At 37.8% G+C, this 24,614-nt stretch overlaps 1 protein-coding gene across 1 annotated transcript in view; it reads left to right on the top strand.

Annotated features, from left to right (window-relative positions):
* CNTNAP2 (contactin associated protein 2) overlaps nt 1-24,614 on the top strand; it is a 1,879,249-nt gene that overhangs the window by 1,347,879 nt on the left and 506,756 nt on the right. The window lies entirely within an intron of this gene.

The following is a 24,614-nucleotide window of genomic DNA, read 5'->3' on the forward strand; positions in this document are numbered from 1 at the left end:
CTGTAAAAATGCCTGTTATTCATTTTAAATTCATTTCCAGACCTGAGATAACACAAAGAGCCAGATTGTCAAGTCAGACTCACAGAAGCAGAGATCTTACCAAGTATCAAACTTCACTAATAATTCGAAGGATACAGGTGAAGACAAAGGCAATACGTGGAAATGTCTGAGACCCCCCAGTCAGCTCTCCGGCCCTTCTGTGCCACATTAGGAAGTGGCCTGGTCCAGATTTAATGTTTGCAACCTCTAAGTGATGTACGCACTTATGAAATGACTCCCTGTGTTGCTTGGATAACTATATACTGACCTAACATTGTCCAGTGGGTCATATCCCACAAAGCCATAAATTCCTCATTTGTCTGCTATAAACAGACTCAAAAGACTGAATATAGCCTGCTAGAAGGATTCCAGATAACACTCTCATTATCTCCTTGCTGGTAAATACCATCAGGAGGTCTGATTAGCATGTTTACAGAGTCTTTACTCTAGATCATCGTTTCTTTTCTCTCTCTCTCCTCTTCTTAGGCATCCCCAGGGGAGAGAAGACGGGTATAAACAAGCTGCAAACGCTTTCCTCCCCAACACCTATCCCCAGAGCAAATGTTATCATATTGTGTATTTTCAGGTATATGCTGCTCTCCATAGGTTGATTTATCGTTTGTGACACACTCGTACACAAAACTTCAGAATCACTATCTGATGCTTCATATCACTATTGACAACGATAAAATTTGGGGGTCACAAAAGAAAAATAAATCTAGAAGAGATTCCAGAGTTTTCTCCAGTCTTTGTGACTGGTCACTCTCCCCATCCAAGGAGTTAAACATGCTTTTTCCCTTTAAGCTTCAGCCCTGAGCTTATGCTGGGTCTGCTACTAATCTCAGCATCTTCTCTCTCTGGGAAATCTTCGTCATTCTCACATAATTCTCAGTACAAGGAGATACATCATTCAAGCATGGGAAATAATTGGAAATAAATTATGTACATTTAGGAAAATTGTACGTGTGTACCAGAGTTACAGAACCTTGTTTTGAACAAACTAATAAATTGTTTTGGCTGATTTTCACAGCTCTTTTCCTGTTTCATGTCAAGCCATCTAGGTAATGTTCCTAGCCCTTTGGTTCTTAAGATGACAAAGTCCTTTGAACTTGAATCTCCAGGCAAACCTCTTGGTTGAAATCAAACCAACTGATCTGAATAGTTCTAGTCCATTAATCCATTAACTGAACAATCGCTGTTGGACCGCTACTCTATGGAGAGTATTATCGTAGATGCTGGGGATACAGTAAGGAATAAGGCGTTCATGGTTTCTGCTCTCATAGTTCTGACCTTTATATAAAGATCTATTGAAGAATTCAAGGAAACAAATTCAACTTAAATAATTACAAAATTTGGGGATCCAAAGGATCTTTTCATTGGGCTTTTTATGGCAATTATATTCTCATGAGGTTCTTCAACAAAGATAACTAGCAAACAAAAGAAGATTGCATTATGGATTCCAGCTGCTGGCCTTACGCCTAATGGCTTAGATTAACTCTTCACTAGACGCAAGAATGAAATGAATCATCCAGTGTTCTAGAAACCAATAAACTTCAAACTGCTCTGAAAATGCTAAAGGAAGAATGTTAATGCTTTGATTGCAAAGTTACATGACGTGATAGGTAATAACAAATGTCTTCTAAAATGCACACTGGAAACTTTCTGAATTCATACTGAAACTAATATGATTTTTTTCCTTTGCATAATTTAATCTTTAGACAGTACGTTCAAGTCAAAGATTTCTATTCAAGGCATAGAGTACTTACACTACTTTCTTAAGCTTTATCACCTTTCTTTTTCCTGCCCTCGTCTTCCCAGCCCCAGGCACATGGAGTTTCCTGTCATTGGAGCCCAAGCTATATGTAAAAATGCCATTCAAATTCTGTTTCGAATATAGAAAGACTTGAAAAGTTTCCTTTAAAACAGAAACCATATGATAGGGATAAAGGACATTTCTGTCTTCCAGGTCCCCAGACTGCCTCTTTCTGGGTGTTTTCCTGTGCTTTGACAGTCACCACTTTCAGTGCTCACCATTCCTCATCCAACCACTGGATTTCAAGCCCCAAACCTGTAGAAGATCCATGCTAGGTGAAGGGGGGATTATTGTTATAGACCCTCTCTACGGGAGATATAAATAATCCTAGCACCATGAAGTTGTATCTTACGAGACACTGGGTTCTAAAATCAGAGAAGAAGGCAAAATTTGTGCACTCAAAATAACACTTAAAAATTTTTTAATTCACACACAAAATACATAATATATGGTCATATTCACAGGCCAGATTAGAAACAATCTAGTGAATCCAACACAGCCAGATTTTTCTTTAGGATTAGAACAGATAGCAGATTCTTCAACGGAGCATCGAATAAAGTAGAAAGCTTGTGTTTATGGGCCATGTTGCACGAAAAATACTTGTGTGTTAATACTTACATGTCAGTCTGGTTCAGCATTAGGCTCACACTGTGAGGCAAAAGCAGATTTAGGACTTCCATTCCAGAGTCACTAATACTTGGGGCACATCTACACTGAGTGGATGCTGAGCAGAATTGCCTGCTTTACTTAAATCTCTCTCTTTCTCTGTCTCTCTCACTCAGTCTTACACACACACACACCCCCACACCCACATACACACCCCATTCTGGTCAACAGGAACAACATAAGCAAAGCTTCAGAAAGCATAGATTATGTGACAGCAATGCAGCAAAGAATATATGCAATTTTAGTAGAAAATAGTAACAGTATAATAGTATGGCTGGGGGAATTCATTGCAGAAGACTATGACTATTAAGTAAATGAAATTTGGCTATATCCGGTAAGTTATATAAAGCCACTGAAAATTTTTGATATATATAGTAATATTATGATTTTGCTAGAAGGCAAACATGATGAGTTCAGTTATGAACCTACTGAATCTGAGCTGTTACGCGGGCATTCTGAGCCAGTTGGACACTGACATCTAGTTCCTGGGAAGGAAGTCTTAACTGGAGATAGAGCCTGATGAGCCATTTCTGGAGATATCTTTCTTATTGCTATATCTTCGTCACCTTGAATGGTTCTGGGCAACAGTATACACTCAGTAAATAATTATTGAGTTAACCATACTTTATTACATTGAGGAGATGATGAATATATAGCTATTTAAACACTGGATGGATAGATGGATGGATGGATGGATGGATGGATGGATGGATGGTTGGAATGATGGGTGGGTGGAAGGAAGGAGGAAATGAAGGAAGGAAGATCAATTTTGTTTTTCTAGCTAGGTTGTCTCTTGGACTTTTCTAATCTGAACATTTCTGATCAAGATCTATTGTGTTCACAGACAGTTATTTGTAGACATGAGGTCAGATTCTGGGCAGCTTCAAGCATCCCAATAGTATTTTTTAAAGTGCCATCAAGAGTAAAGGAGCAGCAGCTAAGCAACCAATGATGAAGAAAACAACTGAGAAGGAATGAGCACACCCAAGGGTTGTAGCTGTGATCAGTGGGTTTGCTAACCACATAAATGGAGGATCTTATTGAATAACTCCAGCTACGAAATGCAGGCTATTTGGGGATGAAAGCTGTAGTGTTAGGAGAAATGAGAAGAAGAGGAGAATAGAGTACTCTTCTCATTTTGTTCTCTTTTCTGTGACCGAAGTGGCAGTAGGGATTAGAAGAGCATCATAGCCGGCATACATTCTGACAGCGGAGAAGAAGCGAGGCAGTGATAAGGAGCCTGAAGATAGAACAGATTTCCTGTCTGGGGAGGCAAAGAGCCTTTAAAGCATCAGTAACTTCTAAGGTTAGCATTCTGTTTCTCTGAAGACTTATCATGTAGGCAAGCCTACAGAATGGATAGGGGGTCAGAAAGGCATTTGCTAAAAGGGGAAGTAAAGCCCCTGTCGCTCCAGTAGTTTCCTAGGTTATGACTGCGTTGGGTCAGTTGAACACTGCACACTTCACCCTCTCTACCCAATGCAGAGCAGCTGTGGGGAGAATATTCTTGTTTGTGGACTGTGAGCACAGCCCTCAAAATAGACCCCAGAGGGTGTTAGCAAGTGTCCCTGCTTCCCATCCTGCAGCTCAGTCTCATCGAAAAGTTCCATAACATTTCAATTTCTGGAATGAATCCGCTGCTTAGTCAAAATCGAAGGGGACCAATTGGATTCCTGCAAGCACCCCCCTCTTTCTTTTTTTTTAACAAGTGATTTATGCTTATTTTTTAAAAAGAGAACATACAAATAAACCAAAAGAAAATTCAACCATAGTTCTATTACTCAGAGATAATCACGTTAGCATTTTGGTTTATATCCATATTCACTTTCAAATTCTATTTATTTATTCATACAGAGGATTTCCCAGCTTTATTGAGATGTAATTGACAAAAATTGTTTATATTTAAGGTGTTCAACTTCATGATTTGATATATGTATACATTGTGAAATAATCACTATCATCAAGCTAATTAAAGTATCCATCACCTCACAAAGTTACCATTTTCTTTTTCTTTCTTTCTTTGTTTTGGGACCTTTCCTTATACTTTGACTTCTTTAGAAACTATGTTCTTAGCTTTTTCCCTTGTTCTGGATGTTCTACCTCATATTCCAGAAGGAGAATCCAGTCTTGCTATAGGTCTTTTTCGTAGGTACTTGATACCTAACCCTGCAGCACAGTTCACAGCTGCCAGAGCCCAGCCTCTTCCCACGTGGGATGCCTGTATTCCTGTGGATTGGCTGCTCCCTGCCTTCCTGGTGCCTCCCTGGCCCTTGTGTTTGGTCTTCCTATCACTCCTGCTGAAAGTTGCCAGCACTTCTGGACTACATGTCTAACTTTGCTTCCAAATCTTATAGGTGAGAGCGCACCCCAAACATCTGATTTTACTCCTTAGGTATTTCTAATCCTTCCTTCTCTTATCTTCCTGCAGCACCACCTGGATCCCAGATTGACACAGAGAAAGCTATGATATGGCTCACTCTTATTTCCTAGTAAAAGGCAAAGGACACTTGAATCAGAAAGTTGTGTCAACCTTAAAAGTGAACATAGAAATGTTTACATAAATTCAAAAGGTTGAGTGTAGGAAAATAGCAATGGATCAATGAATCAATATTGGTTTATCTTTGTAATATGCCATAAATACTCACTGAGAAAGGTCGCCAGTTAAATATATTGTAGGTTCTAGAAACTAAACTGCTGGTTTTGCTGAACAGAGCCCTTGAGTAAATCAGAACCCCTAGAAGGTGTGTTTTGTGACTAATTCTTAATTTAAAAAAATTCAGAGATCATCCCGTCTCTGTTCAGTGCTAACTGAAAAGCTGAGAGCTTTAGTCAGAGCAAATGGAGTTCACAGAACCATTTGGTTTCGGTTGCTCAAAGGGAATCACAACATTAGAGATGTCGATGAAAATAATCCATAACCAATCTATAAATGAAAATTTGGGAGAGTTTATTCAGAGCTAAAACGTGAGGACCATGGCCTGGTTTGGGAAGAAAGGCCACCAAAGAAGTGGGGTGTACAGAGTGGTTATATAACACCAAAGAGGATGTTTCACATATGATTGAAATGTCCCTTTTATGATAGTCGTGAGACTGCTCTGTCGGCACAGCGATTGATGGACACAGCAGGTAGAAGTAGGTCTGCTGTCTCGGTGGACACAGCAGGGTGGCAGTCTGTTGTCTCGAGCTGGGTGGTCACAGGTGAGCTGGCTGGTCAAAGATGAGCGCAGCAATCAGTTTCTAGCCTAAGGAAAAATGCTTATCCTTAAGGAAATGCCATGTGGGGGGAAGTTGCACCTTTATCTTAAGGACATTCTTCTTGTCTTAGTAAATGTTTAAAGCAGATATACAATGCGTGCTCAATGGCCATGTCAAGCCCTTTTGGAAAAACAAAGTCAGGCCAAATTAGGTTTACACCAAATGGCTTCCTCATATACTCCAATGTATCCTATTGCTTGCCATTTCTATTTGTCAGAGACTTAGGAATGATAAGCATAAACATAAAGCCATATTTTGTGACTTTTTCTGACAACTTATTTCCAATAACTTCATAATACTGCTGAAGCTAGTCAAATTTAGTTATGCTTGTAAAGTCTGCCTTTTGTACAGTGAGTCAAATACTGTGGTTTTTAAACAGAATAAGAATAGTTTTCTAAAAATATATATCTGATCGTGTCATACCTCTGGCTAAAACACTGTTTGTTATTTTTGTGCACAGTTTCTGAGTTTCTGTGAAATAAAACATTTGGCAACTATTACCTTTTATCATCCAACATTTCAAAAATGTCATTCATTTATTTATCTCGAGTTTACTTGTGTAAGTAAGCTCGGTAAGAAAGTGTTTCATGCTATATTCACTCTGTCCCTCTGTATTTGCATAGTGCCACACAGAAGATATTCAATAATCACCTGATGAATGCATGAATTAATGAATGAAGGAAGGAAAATCATTGAGTATGTCAATTAATTATTGGGCAGGAAAATATTTTTTCGCTGATATTTTCCATTTTTTGGTATCTTTATCATGAAATAAATTCAGAACTCTGAAATTATTACAGTACAATTAGGAAACCCACTATGAGGAATTTAAAAGTAAAATGTTAAGGAAAGGCGTATGAACACGTGCTCAATATCATTATACAGCTGGGTAATGTTTATTAAAATGACAGTGACAGGCCACTATGCACCAAGAAAGCCTCAAATTAAAAATATCAACAGCACCTAGTGTTGGCAAGGATGGGGAGCAAATGGAACTCTTACACATTAAGGTTTGGAATGTAAAATGTTGCAAACACACTCGAAAACAGTTTTCAGTTTCTTATGAAGTGAACACGTAACATCCAATCTTTCAGTTCTACATTCAGGTATTTACCCAAGAGAAATGACATATATCCACATAATGATTAATTTAAAATATTCTCAAATTAGAAACAATCCAAATGTTCAATCTAAATCAACAGGTAAAAGGGTAAACGAATTATGATATATTCATGCAATGGAAAGCTACTCAGCAAAAAGTAAAGGGTGGGGTGAACTACCGGTGCATGTAACACGGATGAATCTCAAAAACACCATGAGAGAAAGAAACCAAATTGAAAAGAATTGATACTAAGTAGTTTCCTTTAAATGAAATTCTAGAACAGCCAATCCTGCTTTATAGTGATAGAAAGGAGATCCGTGGTTGTCTGGGGCCAGGAGTGGACAGAGAATTGATTGCAAAGATGCACACGGACCTTTTGAGGGAATGGTGATGTTATCTATCTTGATGGAGGTGGTAGTTATACAGGTGGATGCATTTGTCAAAATTCATTGAACTATACACTGAAAATGAATGCATTTTATTGTAAGTAAATTATACTTCAATAAAGTTGATTACAAATTTAACAAAATTAGGAAAAATTGGTGGCTGTTTTCATAATTACAGAAATTGATTTCGTTTTATTAGTTATGAATAATGTTTTTAGCCTATAGAATTAATTCTTCATAAAAACCTGCTACATAATTATTTGATATTGCTAGTGATGTTGCTGCTTCATATCCACTGGATAATAACAGTGTAAATGAAGTAGAAGAGAGGTTATAGGTTCACAAAATACTGCCCAAGTTCCACTGTTCTAATGCTGCATTTAATGGTTTGTATGACTGTCAGGCAGGAATTCTTTCAAAGTGCAAAATTACCACTTGGGACAAGACTATGCTCCCAGGCTTTAACTCTATAAGCTACTTTGCATAAAGCTTGTTTTGTTATATTATCTCAGATACAAAGCCGGCAAATATCATTTATTCACCACCCTAGAAAAAAGTAGAAAATGACCTGAAAGCAAACTCATACTAGATACTTTTTAAAGAAAACAAGTTCTAAGGCCAAATGTGGAACCGATCCCTACTCGGTTCTGTGCCTCACCTCATCTGCATTGTATCTACAGCACAGTGTCATACGTGACAATGCAGGGGGAGCAAGGGAAGGGTACATTGTGCTGAGGTGCCCTCTTAGGAGGGCTGAGAAATACACAGTCATTTCTGAAAGACTGTCATGAAAAGCAGTTGAAATAACGTAAGTGTTTGCCCTTAAGACATTGCCCTCAAGTTATCTGGCAAATTTACTTATCCAGAACAGGACATTCCTGATAATGCCAAATAGCCGAGATATCACAACTGTTGGGAGCCAGTTTCACAGGCAAGTTGCTAGAATTTAGGGTGACCATTTGACTTATCATCTAAACCAGGACATTTTAAGAAAAGAGGAGCTTATTAATAATGATGCTGGGACAGCAGGCATAAACCAGAACTGTCTCAGGCAAACTAGGGCCACAGCCACCCTAGTCATATATAATATCTGAAGAATGTCTTTGATGCAGTGCCACCCAGGGCTAACTAAACTCTAGGAAAATGCCCAAAGAATATGTAAAGAACACAAACGAATATGTTTTCAATGCAATATCATCATTTTAACCCAAGTGTTTTTTAACCAAAGACAGGATAGAAGGTGGTCTTTGATACATTTACTCCAGAGTACTGTAAAAGACATTCGCTCTTTCAGTCTACCAGAGGTGCTTTTCCTTTTAGGAAAGATCTTTATTCCGCCTGGAGAGACGTTCTGTCTCCTCCCCAGCACACACCCAGGAGTGCAGTGTGTGAAGTAGCCTGCCTCTTTCAGATGCACTGGTGGCTTAAGGGATGATTATTTGACCCAGGGTGAAGGGGTGGTCAATTTTCCCAAGGAATTTTGCTGGAGCCAAGGGGAGAGGCCTCTCACATCATAAATCCTAAGGATGATGTGCGCCTCGTACTGCTGGTATCCAGTTGTTTCAACATGGGGAAAGTGCGTTTAAGGATGCTAACTCCGCAATCAGAGCAGAGGCGGAGGGAGAGAGAGAGAGAAAGAATGAGAGAGAGAGAGGCTGCTTTGTTGACATAATTTGAGTTCCTAGATCATTTTGTGCCTATTACAGTCTTATTCCTACTCTTAACCCTGAACTTGTCAAGTACTTGAACCAATAAATCGTATTTTTCCTTGAACTAATTTGTACTGGGTTTCTGATCCTTAAATTAATTCTGTTGTATAAAATTCAAAAGGGACAGAAAATTAAATGCATTATAATATATAGAAAGAGTTTGGTAGATTTATCCTCAAAAATGCTATGTCTTACCCTTTCTCCTATATGAGCCATCTGTTCCAGGTAATCAACTGGTCGATTTTTTTTTTATTTTGGCAGGGGGATGAGTAAGAATTAAGCGTTCCAGGTTTTATTGAAAGATGTCAGGTTCTGAAAATTTGACAAAGAATTTCTTAAATAAGCATAAGTTTTTATTCTGTGAAATGTGCCAATATGTATCAATGAGTACCGACTACTTACCTCCTGCTAAATCATCTATATACTCTATGAGATACCATTATTTATACACTGAGTTGTTGAAGTCTAACTAAGTTATCCATATTCATCCCTAAACATTTATTACCACTTATTATCAGAATTTATTTTAAAACAAACGCTTAATAGATTAAAAAACCATTTCTACCATATAAAATAAAAGATACTTGCAAATTGTTTATATTCATAGAACGCAACATATAAACAGAATTTTGAATGAATGAAGAATAATATCTTGACTGCAATACTTAAAAAATCACTTCTTAGGGTTACAATTTGAACAAATACAATCTTCTCCATCTTAGTGTATCACTGACAACTCTGAGTTGGCTCCAGGATCATTAGAAAGAAATTATCATAATACATATAAGCTCCTAAGGCACAAATTTTGAAATAAAGTATGCCACAAATGTAATAAATTGCTCGCTCTTCCCTTTTTTCTCTTGTTCTTTATGTTAAGATGTGTAAGCATTTGAGAATATATTTGCTTTCAGGAAAAATTCTTTTTATTGTATTACTTATTACTACTACTAATTAATATTTATTGTGCCTAGGGCTAGGTTTTATATGCATTATTACATGTAATCCTCAAAACGTCCGTATAATATAAATGGAGGAGCCTGAGGGCGCTCAGAAGATGAGCGGTGAGGCTCATTCCATAGTGGTTTTAGATCCCAACAGGTGAAGCGTCCTCATGCAAAAAAGAATTGATGTACTTTTCTGAGAAACAAAAGCTTTCCTATAAGAAAAATGAGCTACAGAGGTGCTTATATCATTTGTTGTGAGAATTCTGAAGAAACGTTCAAGAGAGGAAATGAGGGAAAGAGATAGGAAGAAGAGTATGCTTTGTCTATGGGAGCATGGCGTTGAACTGGAATGAGCAGTCTGTGAACAGAGTGGGACTGCTGGAAACTGGATCCTGGTCACAGGCAGCTTACCTGTCCCGAGGCAGGAGGAGAAGTCAAACTGTCCCAAGGAGAAAACTGCCCTTACTCTTGACAATCTCCACCTAATGACAGCAAAAAATTCCCTCAAGAAACTTACCATGATGTCCTCCAAGTTTTAGAACCATGTCTTACCTAATGTCTCATCTGAGAAGATTGAAGACTACAAGGAAAATGGAGGGCAGAAAGTCTGCCATGTTACTCATGAGAGAACACAGCTATCGAGGCTAGGAGTGTGCGTTCTGCTGCTTTGCAGGGGCCCACTCAAAGGAGCTGGGTGGGAAGGACGAGAGGTCGGATCCTAAAATGGAATTAATAAGTTAGTGGGAATTTTAGAGTTAGACAAATCATATTTTTATAGTAACCTATCTGTATTTCATATATAAAACTCTTTAAATATTATTTTAGTGCTAGGCACATAATGTGCACTTAATATGTACAGATTGAGTGATCAGATAAATGGGAAAAATAGGAAAATACTTTTGTTTTCTATGATTTTCTGAACTTTTATCATTAAAATGTGTATTTCTTTCTAGAACTGTCTTTAAAATAGTATGTCTTTAAAGATGATTAATTTGAGACTACTTTGGAATAGGCCAAAACAAGCAGTTGATGACTGATTTGCTCATTAATGGCCTGGAGTGTCACAGAAAATGACTGAGGCTCCAGGAAACTCATCTTTAATGGCATTAATAATACCTTTTGAAGGTACAATTACTTCTCTACAACCAGAGTCAGTGGCTTATTGCAGTTATTTTTTTCTTCAGTAAGAGCTACAAAAATATCGTGAACCAAAAAATAATAACTTTAGAAAGCCAGATACTCTTAGAACTAGCAAGCAGTTTTTGCTAAATTATAATATATGTCATCCATGGAAAAGGCACATGTAGACTTCTACTCCAAAGGCAGTATTTTCTTTCTTTCTCTTTTCCTTCAAGTGTTAAGGGAGAAACAAGGAACTTCCGTGTTATTTTTAAAAATCAAAATGTAATTATTCACAGAAAAAATCATTTTAAACTTTCTTAAGTAAGTACTTTTAGAAATGAAGATGAAATTGTACTAGTGAAAATCTAATTAGCACACGTAGTGGAAATTTCTTGTATGATTCTTTTAATAGATTTCATGACTGGCATCAATTAATGCTAATTGGTAAATAATATAACAGAATCAAAGAGCGTATCACCAGAAGAAAGAGGAATAAACATTCTAATAACTTATTTTTCGAGAGTTCTATCCAAAGGATTATTTTCAAAGACTTCTCCCCTTCTGAACAACACATACGTTCCTTGTGAGCAGAGAGAGGGCCTCAGAATTATCTGAGACCTAAACACCAGTGGTGTCCAGACTAGAAACTTTCTCAGAAGAACCCAATGTAAATATCATTTTTCTTCTGTTTGATTATTCAGAATAGCATGCATACTTCATACGAACTATTGTGAAGTGCTTGATTAGGGAAAGAAAAAGCCAATATTTCTAATTGTATAATTACAATTCGTTCAGGTTGTAATCTAATGAATGTGCCATTCCCTCATCATGGGGAATTTAAAATTACTTTCACTTTTTCATAATGACAAAAAAAAGTCTCAGTGAGAGACCTCTTGGATGGAATTTACAAGCTATCTATTTTTAGATAAATTCTCAGGAGTGAGATAAGTAGGTCAATGTGTGTATGTGTCATTTTATGCTTTTAGAATAGATTGTAACACTTTTATTGCTACCAATAATATTTGAAAGCACCAATGAACTTGTAATTTTATTATCAGAAGAGAAATATGACTTGCTGATTAGGTCTGGGATTAAATAGTATGAGACTCTGGCCTGGATGTCCCTAACTAGACATGATTTTTCCTCAAACAAAACAAGTTTTTTCTTTTGTCTTCTCTTTCTCAACTTCCGGAGTTGCACAGCTGCACAGTTCAGCTATCTGAACTGACTCCTACCTTAATCTAATTCCTCATAGCTGATTCAACTAGCGATTGCATCAGCTTTACTTTCAGAAACGTCTAACACCATCCCCTTCTTTCATCCCTATTGTCGCCTACCTCTCGACTGAACAGAGGCGACAGTAACCTTCCTGGCCTCTAGCCTTTGAAACAGTTCCTTGATCTGCCTCTGGAGATGTGTCCTGCATCACAGGTACAGCCATGTTATTCCACAACCTATAACCTCCAGCAGCTCTCACTCTGCCCACAAGATAGAGCCAGTCCTTAGCATGTCAGCTAGAACTTCCACCACCAGTGTCATATCCATGCCCTCCTTGACCTGTGGTCACAAGGGGTAATTAGTCACTCCCCTAAAACGCCTTTATTGCAAACTACCCACCAGCTTTGTGATTGTGCCCAGCCCCTACCAGATTTTGAGTTTCTTTAGGATAAATCTATCTTAATCGTATGTGAATGCCCTCCCCCTCCCCCATGCTTAGCACAAGACCTATTACATATTAGAGATGTTTTCCAATAACCAACCAAAATGAAGAGAACTCCACTGAACTGAACTCAACTGGATTGATGGATGACCAATCATTATTTAAAGGATATTGAATAATCATCATTTAAAAATGGAGATAATTTATGCTAGTGCAGAGGGTCTATACATGACCTGAGCCTATCTGAGATTTGTAGAGTTATAGCGAATATGTTAGAAAAAAATAATTCAAATTAAAGATATTTGCTAGGCCTAATCAGAAATGCAGAGTCCAGAACAACAGCAAATTCTGCTATCTCTGTCTTCCAACTATTCAGACAAGTTGACTCCTTCCAGCGCCTTCACTGCTACCACGTAGGTTCAAACCCTCATCTCGCGCCTGGACTGTGGCAGTAGCCTCCTGACTGCTCCTTCTCCTTCCTCCTGGTTCCCTCCAAACTATTCTCCACCCCCTAATCAGAGAAATCTTGTTAAAACAGGAGGCAGATCCTGTCACTCTTCCAGTCTAAACCCTCTAATGGTTTCCTATACACTCAGTAAAAAAAGCCATTTTTTTGAGGTCACATTGGTTTATAACCTTATGTAAATTTCAGGTGTACATATTGTATTTTGACTTCTGTACAGAATGCAGCTTGTTCACCACCAAAAGTCTAGCTGTCATCCATCACTGTACACATGTGCCCTTTATCCCTGTTGCGCTTCCCCTACCCTCTTCCCCTCTGGTAACTACCAATCTGTTCTCCATATCTATGTGTTTGTTGTTTGTTTGTCTTCCACATATGAGTGAAATCATATGGTACTTGTCTTTGTCTGACTTATTTAGCTTAGCATAACACCCTTAAGACCCATCCATGTTGTTGCAAATGGCAAGATTTTGTGGGGTTTTTTATGGCTAGTAGTATTCCATTGTGTGTGTGTGTGTGTGTGTGTCTGTGTAGATATAGATATACACACACCACATCTTCTTTATCTATTCTTTCATTGATGGGCACTTAGGTTGTTTCCTAGTCTTGTCTATTGTGAATAATACTGCAATAAATACAGGGGTGCATACATCTTTTCAAATTAGTGTTTTCATGTTCTTTGGATAAACACCCAGAAGTGGAATAGCTGGATCATCTGGTATTTCTATTTTGAAGTTTTTTTGAGAAATCTCCAAACTGTCTTCCATGGTGGCTGCACGACTTTACATTCCCACTAGCGGTGTATGAGGGTTCCCTTTTCTCCACATCCTCTCCAATACTTGTTATTTCTTATCTTTTTAATAACGGCTATTCTGACAGGTATGAGGTGATATCTCATTGTAGTTTTGGTGTGCACTTCCCTAATAATTAGTGATATTGAACATCTTTTCATGTGCCTGTTGGCCATCTGTATATCGTCTTTGGAGAAATGTTTGTTCATATCCTCTGCCCATTTTTTGATCAGATTCTTCATTCTTTTGTTGTTGAGTTTTATGAGTTCTTTACATATTCTGGAAATTAACCCTTTATTAGATATATGATTTGCAAATATTTTATCCCCATGGGTGAGTTTTCTTTTCGTTTAGTTAGTAGTTTCCTTTGCTTTGCAGAAGCTTTTTAGTTTGAATGTGACACCTAAAACCGTAAAACTCCTGGAAGAAAACATAAGCAGTATACTCTTTGACATGAGTCTTAGCAGTATCTTTTTGAATGTTATGTCTTCTCAGGCAAGGGACATAAACAAAAAAAATAAACAAATGGGATTACATCAAACTAAAAAACAAGTCCTTTTTATGATCAGCCAGAATCTAAATGGTTTGGTTCCCATAACTCTTGAACCTTGTCTCCTACCACCCTAACCCTCATTCACTCTGTTCCAGCGATATTGTCCTCCTTATTCCTGAACAACCAGCCATGCTCCTACCTCAGACCCTTTGATACCCGCTCTTCCTTCTGCTTAGAATTTCTCCTCTCAGGCATCCATATGGCTACTTCTTTCACTTCCTCTACTATCTAAAGTGTCAACACCCCCATCCCAATATTGAATAACCCCCTTTCCTGGTTTATTTTGGTGACTTAACTCTTAATACTATCTAGAATATTCTATATTTTACTCTTATTCATTGTCTGCCTCCCCAGTGGAGTATGAGCTCCATGCAGAAGTGTATTTTTGTCGTTTTTTGTTTATTAATAATTTCCCAAACCTAGGATGCTGTCTGATGGATAGCAGGCACTCAATTTTGAACAAATAAGAAATTTCTTGGGTAAGAAGAATAATTTGCTTTTGGGTTCAATATATTGCTTATAAAATGGGACAGACATGACTTAACATGGTTTAAGTTTTAAAAAACACAGCCTGAGAGGGTTAAAACAATGGAATTTCATGATGGAAATTGTTATGGACTGAAAGTCTGTGTTCCCGCCAGATTCATATATTGAAACCTCAACCCCCAATATGACTGTATTGGGAAGGTAAGGCCTTTATCGAGGTAATTAAGGTTGAATGAAGCCATAAGGGTAGGATGCTACCCAGTTGGATTGGTGTTCCTATAAGAAGCGATAGGAGTGAGCTCAGTCACCCTCTCCCGCCACCATGTGAGGACACAGAAGGCAGCTGTCTGCAAGCCAGGAAAAGAGCCGTCATCAGGAACCAAATCAGCCAGCACCTTGATCTTGGACTTCCGGCCTCCAGAACTGTGAGAAGTAAATGCCTGCTGTTTAGGCCATCCAGTCTGTGGGTTTTTGTTACAGCAGCCCAGGTAGACTGAGATGGAAATGCAATTTAAAAATCCTCTGACCTAATTCCCTTACTGGACAGGTGAGGAAACTGAAGCTGGAGAACTTAAGTGACTTTCTAAAGGTCACAAAGTCGGTATACAGCAGAAATAAACTCAATATCCAGGTGGCAGCTCAGTGCTTTCTTCACTTACTGTGCCGACTCTTACACCGCTCTGTGTAATATACTCAGTGTGAGGCAGAGGTTCTCAAACCTTATTCTCCTGGAGCTCTGTTCTTCCAAAGATGGTACCAGGAGTTTTGCCATTAAAAATTAATAATGGTGATCTTTCCACAATATCTTAAAAAGGTGAACAGGTATTTAATTAATTTTTTCCTACAATTTCATTTTTTTGCCAATAAATTTTTCTTAGTTTGCAAAAAGAAAACAAAGGAAAAGAAAACTAATATTACTGGAAAAAACTCTGAACCATAATTCTCTAAAAGTAATTTTGTCCTTGGGAGATGTGGACTGCTGGATACATTTAATATGGATATATTTTCTGCCAGTACAATTGATCCTGGTTCAAAAGATGGAATGAATGCTACCTAGAATTTTGCTGTACTCCAAAGAGTCCCATGACTTCTCAGAGCCCTGCTTCCTGGACACATTTGAAAGGCACTGATATAACCGCATGAGACAGCCACTCAAAAAGCTATTATGAGCCTAGACTGAATCAATGGAAGAGAAGTGTTTGAATCAAAGAGATCTCAGTCCCTCTGTCCTTGGAACTATTAGAACATATACACGGTATTATGTACGTTGCCTATTCCTGGGTCCTATATTTAAGGTGTCGTTGACTAGCATCCAGGGGTAACATTAAAGGAATGGGGACTAGTTAGTTTGGGAAGTGAAGACGTAGGGGAAGATGAAGCTGTTTTCAGAATTTTGAAGGGCTGAACTAAAGATGAGAGAGTAGATTTATTCGGTATGGTTCCATATGCAAAACCAAGCTCTGTGCACAGACACTGCAGAGAAGTAGGTTTTAATTCAATATAAGAACAATTAGAGTTGTTATCCTTGGAAAATTTTCCCTAGTAAAAGTATTAAGATGTATTGAAACGTACTGGAAATGTTCCAGACATCACCCCAGAATAGGTAGAAGAAATTCTGTTTGAGCAGTGATTTAAGACAGATGACCTCAAAAGGTCATTCCAACATGAACATTCTGTCTTTCTATGAGTGCAAAGCACTGGTTCATTTTTTTTTTATCACAATGAGTAAGTTACAATCAAGTGCAAATGACTGGTTCCTTTCTTGTCTTATAAAGCGGAAGCAGGTAGAAAGCAGAGACCTTGGATGACTTAAATGAATGTGGAGGATAAAAATTAAAAGAGAAGTTGGCTCGGTGGTGTAATGGTTAAGCTCGCATGCTCTGCTTCGGCAACCTGGGGTTCACAGGTTTGGATCCCAGACATGGACCTACACACTGCTCATCAAGCCACGTTGTGGCAGTGTCCCACAGACAAAATAGAGGAAGATTGGTACAGATGTTAGCTCAGCAACAATCTTCCTCAAGCAAAAAGAGGAAGATTGGCAGTAAATGTTAGCTTAGGGCCAATCTTCCTCACACACAAAAAAAGTAAAGAAACTTCAAATACTTCACAATTTGCTTAAGTCCTGAGCTGTTTTTCAATAAGGAACTCTGCACTGAGATAAATGATATTCTTAGTGGCTGCCCATTCATGCGTGTGGATTAATGCCGTGGCTCTCTTAAACAGTCAATTACAGTCTTTGAGACCCTCAATTTTCACTTTGACTGTTGAGATGTTCAAGAAGGCTATAAAATGGAAAAGAAAACCACTGGGAGAAATACTTTTAAGGATAATATATCAAATTATTGCTTATTGAAGTAAATATTGCTACCTTAAATTCAAGAGATAATGAGATAGGATACTAAAAGTTTGAAAAATTCCCTTGATTTCAGGATCAGGTAGAACAGATTTATCCTAAATTATCACCTTTTCCTTTTAATGTTATCATCTAAGCAATGGGATTTTTACTTTTTCTTGATTTTTCCCTCTTTAATCATCTTCCTTATTTCTTCAATGAGACTTTTTCTTGATGTTTTCTTTCTAATCTGTTGAGTTTTCTCTTTTTATTTATGCTTATATTCTTTTCTCTTTTTGTAAAATATTTTATTCTTTTTTTTTCCTCTTTGAAAGATCATGCCTGAATAAAATACATGTCCTTAAAAAATGAGAGGGGGCATTCTCTGAATTTTGTATTCGATTCCTTCACATTTTAAACTTCTCAGGTTAAGAGTAATTCTATACTGTTCATAAATATTATTTTATAATAACTATGCTTTTTTCTGTTCATTTGGGAATTTATGGAGAAGGAGAAGAGAAAAATTGCCTTCTTTAAGTCTAAAACTCATCACATTTGGGACATATAAACCTCCAAGTATCTCTTTAAGGACAACGTATTATTTTTAAAATTGGAATAGAATTGTCTCACGTAGAGAAAATATCAAGCCACCTTGTCCTCTATATGGAAATTAAAGATAGTTGTTTAAATAATTTAAAATGACAAATTTTTGATGATTGCCATATAAATTCCCAAAGAGGTCACCCTCGATCCTGCATAAATGGCCTCCCTGAGGAATGGCCCTGAAGAAAGCAACTCTGTGAGGCTGCTTCTCAGCAACCTTTGTGTCCAGGGCCGGCCTCATGTCCCCTACCTGGGGCAGCCCTATAGGGCAACAGCAGTGGGCCTCTACCTTCCATCCTCTCCAGCTTACTTTAGTGAATTCTACTTTTTTTAAGGTCTTTGTAAGTAACAGGAATAAAACTGATAATCTAATCTATACAAACCATTAATGATTAATAGTGGCTTAATACGCTTTCCCACACAGTTAATATTTGCATTCTAAGGGCTTTTTATGACTTAAGCTAAAGTGGCGGTGGGAATTTTAGGCCCATATGCATATAAACATATGCATGTAGCCAGTCTTTTTCTCACAGCAGCAATATGCAGTGACATTTTATCTACTTCCTACGATTTTCTGTATGTGCAACGCTTTGTTCTATGTTCAGTGTTTTAAATAATGCGTCTTCATCCTGAGGTATCTTTCAAGTATTTGTGGATCTAATCCCATCTCTGTTATAGAGCTTGTTTATATGTACACATCTATCTTTCTCTTCCTACCCTAATCCATTTGGTTTATTCTTCCTTTGTTCCGATTTCTTCTTTTGGATACCTTTCACCGTTTGATGAGATTAGATATTTTTTTAAAGTTTGAAGATAATAGGAACTTCAGAAATGCTTTCCTCTAAGTCAGCCTTCAGCATAAAATCCCCATTCTATCCCACAGTTCATCTACATGTTTAGTTTTCTAATTTTGTTATTGCCTTTTGATTACTGTGCCACTGAAAACATATGTTCAGTCCTTTATCCACTACTTTCTAAACAGGGACAAGTGACACTATAATATTTTTCTAATATAGTAACCACTGTTTTAAATAGAAGATAGATTATTTATCAAAGAAATAAATGTTGAAACACAATTTACTTTATTGTCATCATGCTGTATTCTTCACATACTTGAGATTCTCAGAGAATGATTTGGGGTAAATATAATTAAAACCAAAGAACAAGTAAAATGGCTTCTCAGGATTTATATTCTAGAATAGTTATTAATATTAATGCCATACTAGGAAAATAGGGACCATTATCTGTAGAACTAAAATTTGGGGAAAAGAAATGATTGTCAGCCCACTGATTACTCACAGGTTAGTGGCAGTGCCTTTAGTTTCACTGAGGTCACAGGGACACAAAGGGAAGCCAACGATGCCCTGCTCTCCTGACAGGAGAATTGAGCTATGATTTGCAAATGTTCCCAAAAGGGATGAGTACACTATGAAATCTAAGCAGCTATTATATATTTTTTTGGTAACACATATAAGAATTCCTTGACTGCACCAGACCCATGGTTTGCCATCGCAGCACTCGATGAGTGAGAAGCAGGAGTCATTTGTAGAGGATTCCAATTACATACAATCATTATAAAAACTTAAAGATACACTCCCAAGATTTTTTCCCTTCCTTTAATAACCTATTATGAATCTTATATTCAATTAAGTTTCTTAAAACTTTATATATCTGTGGGTTGCACCACCTTTTATAATCAAAACAAGATATTCACCAAAATAGCTTAAAAGTGGCTAGAAGGAGAATTACCAAAACTATGCCTTTCCTGTTAGGAAATTAGCATGCAACCATTTTTTTCCTTGTAAATAGTGCAATCATTTCAAAGAGGATGCTCCCTCCAGATAATAGTGAATAAAAAATTCAGTGGAAGAAAGTAAGCTTATAGTGGCTATTGCTTCCCAGGATCGTTCTGTGTCCTCCTGCAGCTGATTCTGTTGGTGCTGCTGAGCACATCACGTGGGCCCATGCTCTCAGTATTTATGAGTGTCAAATATGGAGTGAAGGAAGGAGCTGAGAGTGAAAGAAAATAGAAGTGAATATAAGGTTTCGATGAAAATTAATAAATATTGAGTGAATATCCCACATGATTTAGACCAATGGTAATTTTATGTTGGTCATATATGTTTATAGATTTTAATATATAAATGAAGGAGAAACCTAGAGCAGGAGAAAAAAAATCTGTATCTCTGTGAATAGAAGGGCTGAAACAAATAATACTCCTTACACTTTGTCTGATGGTTTGTGGTTTACACTATGATTAATATAAGTTCATTTCTCCAAGTCTTTTCTTTCACAGCAATCCCCAAATGTAGGGTGCTCTTACGTAACTGTTAAATGACTGAATCAGGACTCCTAGCCATGTTTCCTGACTCCAAGGCCTGTATTTAAATTTCTACAGCATTCTTTGAAAATTCCAGACTCAGGGAAGTTGACATATTTAATTGAAAGTAAAGTAGGAAGGTTTTGGCAGAATAGCAAGTGTTTTAGCAGAGTAATAGGTTTTCAAAAATCTATCTGTGAAACTGCCTTAAAACTTGCTATCTCCCTACAAGTCATCAGAAGTTCACCAAAACTCTACCTTTTTCAATTGGTTTCCTTACATGGGAATTTTAAAAAGTGAACGGAAAAGCATCGTTCTTTACTTTTGAGAAATTTTAGGGGTCCTTGAAAACATAATTTCTTCTCCTTTAGCAAGTGCCTATCTTGCTCTAATGCAGTGTGAGACTACATAGAGTGATTTTAGGTGTAGTTATTTTTCCTATTTCCTTAAGCCAGAAGATCGTTTTTCCACATGTCTTGTGTAATTCCTACAAATGATTTTCAAGGGATCTTTTGGCATGTGCAATTATTTCTCGTCAAATATTTGTAAATGAAAGTGCTGGGGGACGAGACAGAATATAGACAGCTAATCTTAAGGCTGCTGTGAATGACAGGCACAGAGGCAGCACGGGCATTTCCAAAGGAGCAGAATGTCAGTTTGCAAAATTGCCTTTCCTAGCTTAATGTTGGTACTCGATCTTCAAAGATGAAGATGGAAATCATTTGCAAGCCGTCCTAGTAGAATTGGAAGCAGCTGCTTCGCTATGTACAATTAATTAACATATTCATGTATAATTTTTAAAAAGCAACATAAATTATTTAAAACTTAACATTTTTAGGAAAAAGTTTTAATACTATAAGAGTATTTCTGAAGTCAATATTTAAACCTATACAAATCTATATCTAGCTACTATAAAAATCCAAGTACAATTTACTTTGGAAATAAAGCTTCTTATCTGCTGGTCCTTAAGAGTAACTGCAGGTTTCAGTTTGAATTATTGAATGGTATCCAGGACCAAAAAAAATAAAATGCATGAAAATGCTTTCATTGCTGCTGTCAGCAAGAGAAGGATTCAGTTTGAGTTGGCCTCAGGTTGTCATGGAGAACACCTGTCCGTGCTCATTGCAAATGCCCGTTTGATGTTGTGCTGTGCTCTTCTCCTGGCGAACAAATAGGATTTCTAAGTCTAACTCACAGAACGGAAGTATCAGAAGTGGAACCTACTAAATAATAGAGCTTGGGGGCATGTATCCCAGAATGTGTGTTTTGTGTTTTTGAGCATGAAAGACTTAGTCCATGAGAGGAAATACCATATAATGAGTATCTATAATTTTCCAGATTCTGTAAAAGAAGGTATTATTTTCTCCAGCTTTAAAATAAAGAAACAGAGGCCCAGAAAAGTCATTCGGCATCACTTTCTGGAGCAAACTCTGTCCCCATTGCTCCTCAAATGGTTACAGAACATCCAATACAGCAAGGACACCTGAGCGTCAGTGACTAAGTTGCTAACTTAGTCTTTTCTTTCACCAAGATATCAAGGTGAAAATAATTTTAAAAACATACTTTTATATTTCTGTATGGTAGTGCTGGTTTTTTCTTTCTTTGGATCATTTTTCTAATATCAGAGGAACCCTTTATGTTATCTCCATAACTGCTGAAATGTAGTTTGCTGAATGAAATCAAGTTATTACCAGTAGAGTGTCATCAAAAGAAAACTGAAAAAGGAAAAAGAAAACTGGACACTAAGTAGAAGATTGGGCTCAAGTCTCAGATCTGTCACTTTTGCTTGTTGTAACAGCAAACAAGCCACTTGACTTCTCTGGGGCTCTGCTTGTTTCTCCTTAAGAGGAAGAGATTGGACTTCTAGCCCTTCCTGCAGCCAGGACACGCCTAGGTCTGGGTGGTGCTGGTGGGGATTGGGAAATGCTGGAGAGGGTGAAGCATTGTAGAAGGTGAGGTACTCCCCAATGATGGCAGTGCCCTGAAGAGAGCCCTTCTAGGATCTCCTGTCCCATCCTTAATGAATGGCTTTGAAGAGGAGGAATGACCAGAAGAATGGATCCTTCTGCATACTGCTCAGAATCAGACCAGATTTGAGGATAAATCACAAGGAAAGGAGGATCCTTAGAATCCACACAGTCTTTGCAGCCTTGTTATGTACCTGATAGAATCTCCATCAGGTTTGGATGACTATGAATTACAATCTCTAACTGGAGCCAGGATGTTGACTTGATATCAGTGTACGTTCAACACCCCATTGGAAGAGTATGGACATCTATGTCATCATGAAAGTGAGTTTGAAAAGAAAATATGTATTTTACAATAGAAAATTTGAAATAAATAAGTAGGAGAGTTTGGATTCAATGAGTGCTAATGTCTTGTCTAGATGAGATATTTTTGCACGATCAAGAAGATGCAAAAGCAAAGCAAGAGTCTCTAACCCAACATTTGGAAAATATTACATGCAGCAAAAGCATTCTATTTATATTTCGCCTGTGTATATCACTTCCTCTTTGAATCCTAACCATTGTCCCACCCACCCACTTTAGTCTCTCTCTCCTCTGCCCTCCCAGGGACCTACCATCTGGTTGTATAGTTACTACGTGTGTGCTAACCATCTCCAGTTTTCACTTAAACAATCCTTAGAGTGTAATCAAGAAAATAATATATAGTGTTATAAATTAATACTGAAATCTAAATTGTGTCCATATTATATTTTTGAGGCAAATTGGAACTTGTGGGACCATGTAATTAGTAGTGAGGTCATGGAACTATATTTTAACTCCTTATCCTTCAAATTATAAGTTTACAGAGAGTTTCGTTGCTGTTGTTGTTTTGGTTTGATTTGATTTGTTTGTTGTTTATGAATTTGCCAGCATATTTTAAGGTGTTAATCTAAGAATTTTTTTTTCATAGAAATTTAAAAGATTTACCATGACTTGAACCTCTGAGCAGTTTGGTTCCCTCCAAAGAAAACATCAAGATCAAAATAATTTTTGGTACTTTCCTTAGTTTCCTGGGTAGCTTAAACAACAGAGATTTGTCCTTTCACAGCTCTAGAGGCTAGAAGTCTGAAATCAAGGTGATGGCAGGTTAGTTCCTTTGGAGGCTGTGAGAGAGACGCTGTTCCATGCCTCTCAGCTAGCTTCCAGTGGCGTCCTGGCAGGCTTTGGCATTCCTTGTCTTGTAGACTATCACCCTGATGTCTGCCTTCTTATTTACATGGCCTTTTCCTTTGTACATATTTGTCTCTGTGTCCAGATTTCCCCTTTTGATAAGGACACTGGTCCGTTTGGATTAGAGCCCACCCTAATGGCCACATCTTAACTAATTACATGGGCAGTGAGCCCATGTCCAAGTAAGATCACATTTTCAAGCTTTAGGGGTTAAGATTTCAACGTATACTTTTTAGGGAAACACAGTTCAACTTGTAATAGTGCTCGTTTATCACAATAAAACCAAACAAAAAGAAAAAGTTAAAGTACAAGGAAAATTGTATCCATGTCTCTCTGCAAGCTGAAAACAGAGGTTTAAGGTGCCGATGTCTGAGAATATTATAGGGAGAAGATGACCTTTGACTTTTCATATAAAGCAGATGATTTTGTATCACTATTGTGTTTATGCAATCATCTATATCTTCTTCAAGGAGCTCAAACTTGCCAGTTATGGTTTGCGTGATCACATATGTCATTCATACGCTCACCCACTGATGCAGCAGGTATTCATTGGACACTTGCGGTCCTAGGCATTGTTCTGGGCACTGCAGATACTATCAGGAGGGGAAAGGGACTCTGGCCTTATCCCATGGAGCTTATAGTCTAAAGGAGAGAGAAATTAATCAAAATAATCACATTATTAAATGTATACCACTATTTGGACAGTGATATAAAATAAACTAGGGGCTGGTGCTATGAGGAGGTATAAGAGGTAAATTAAAGCCCATGGGGTTGCTAAGTAGGGCCAGTCAGCGAAGTCCACCCTGAAGAGGTGATGTTTGAGTTGGGGTCTGAGGGTTGCATAGGCATTAACTTGGTAAAGAGGGAGGGGAGCATTCCAGGAAAAGGAAAATCAAGTCCAGAGGCCCAGAGGCATAAGGACAGGTCTGTGTTCAAGAACCGCCCCCTCCAAAAAAAAAAAAAAAACTTGAGGGGGGCTGGAGTGCAAAGATCTGGGGTGAGCAGAGTGGGAAATGAGATGAGGTAGAGGGTCTTTATTTTAAGAGGATGTGAAAGCATTGAAGTGTTTCCAGTAGACATGTGGCAGGATCAGATTTGTAATTTAAAGACCACACCAACAGCAGTACTGAGAACTGCTGAATGGCAGGCTTGTGTGCTTGGCAGACTGTTGCAGAAGTCCAGCTGAGAGAT

The sequence above is a fragment of the Equus caballus genome, chromosome 4 (genome assembly GCF_041296265.1).
Source record: "Equus caballus isolate H_3958 breed thoroughbred chromosome 4, TB-T2T, whole genome shotgun sequence".
NCBI lineage: Eukaryota > Metazoa > Chordata > Mammalia > Perissodactyla > Equidae > Equus > Equus caballus.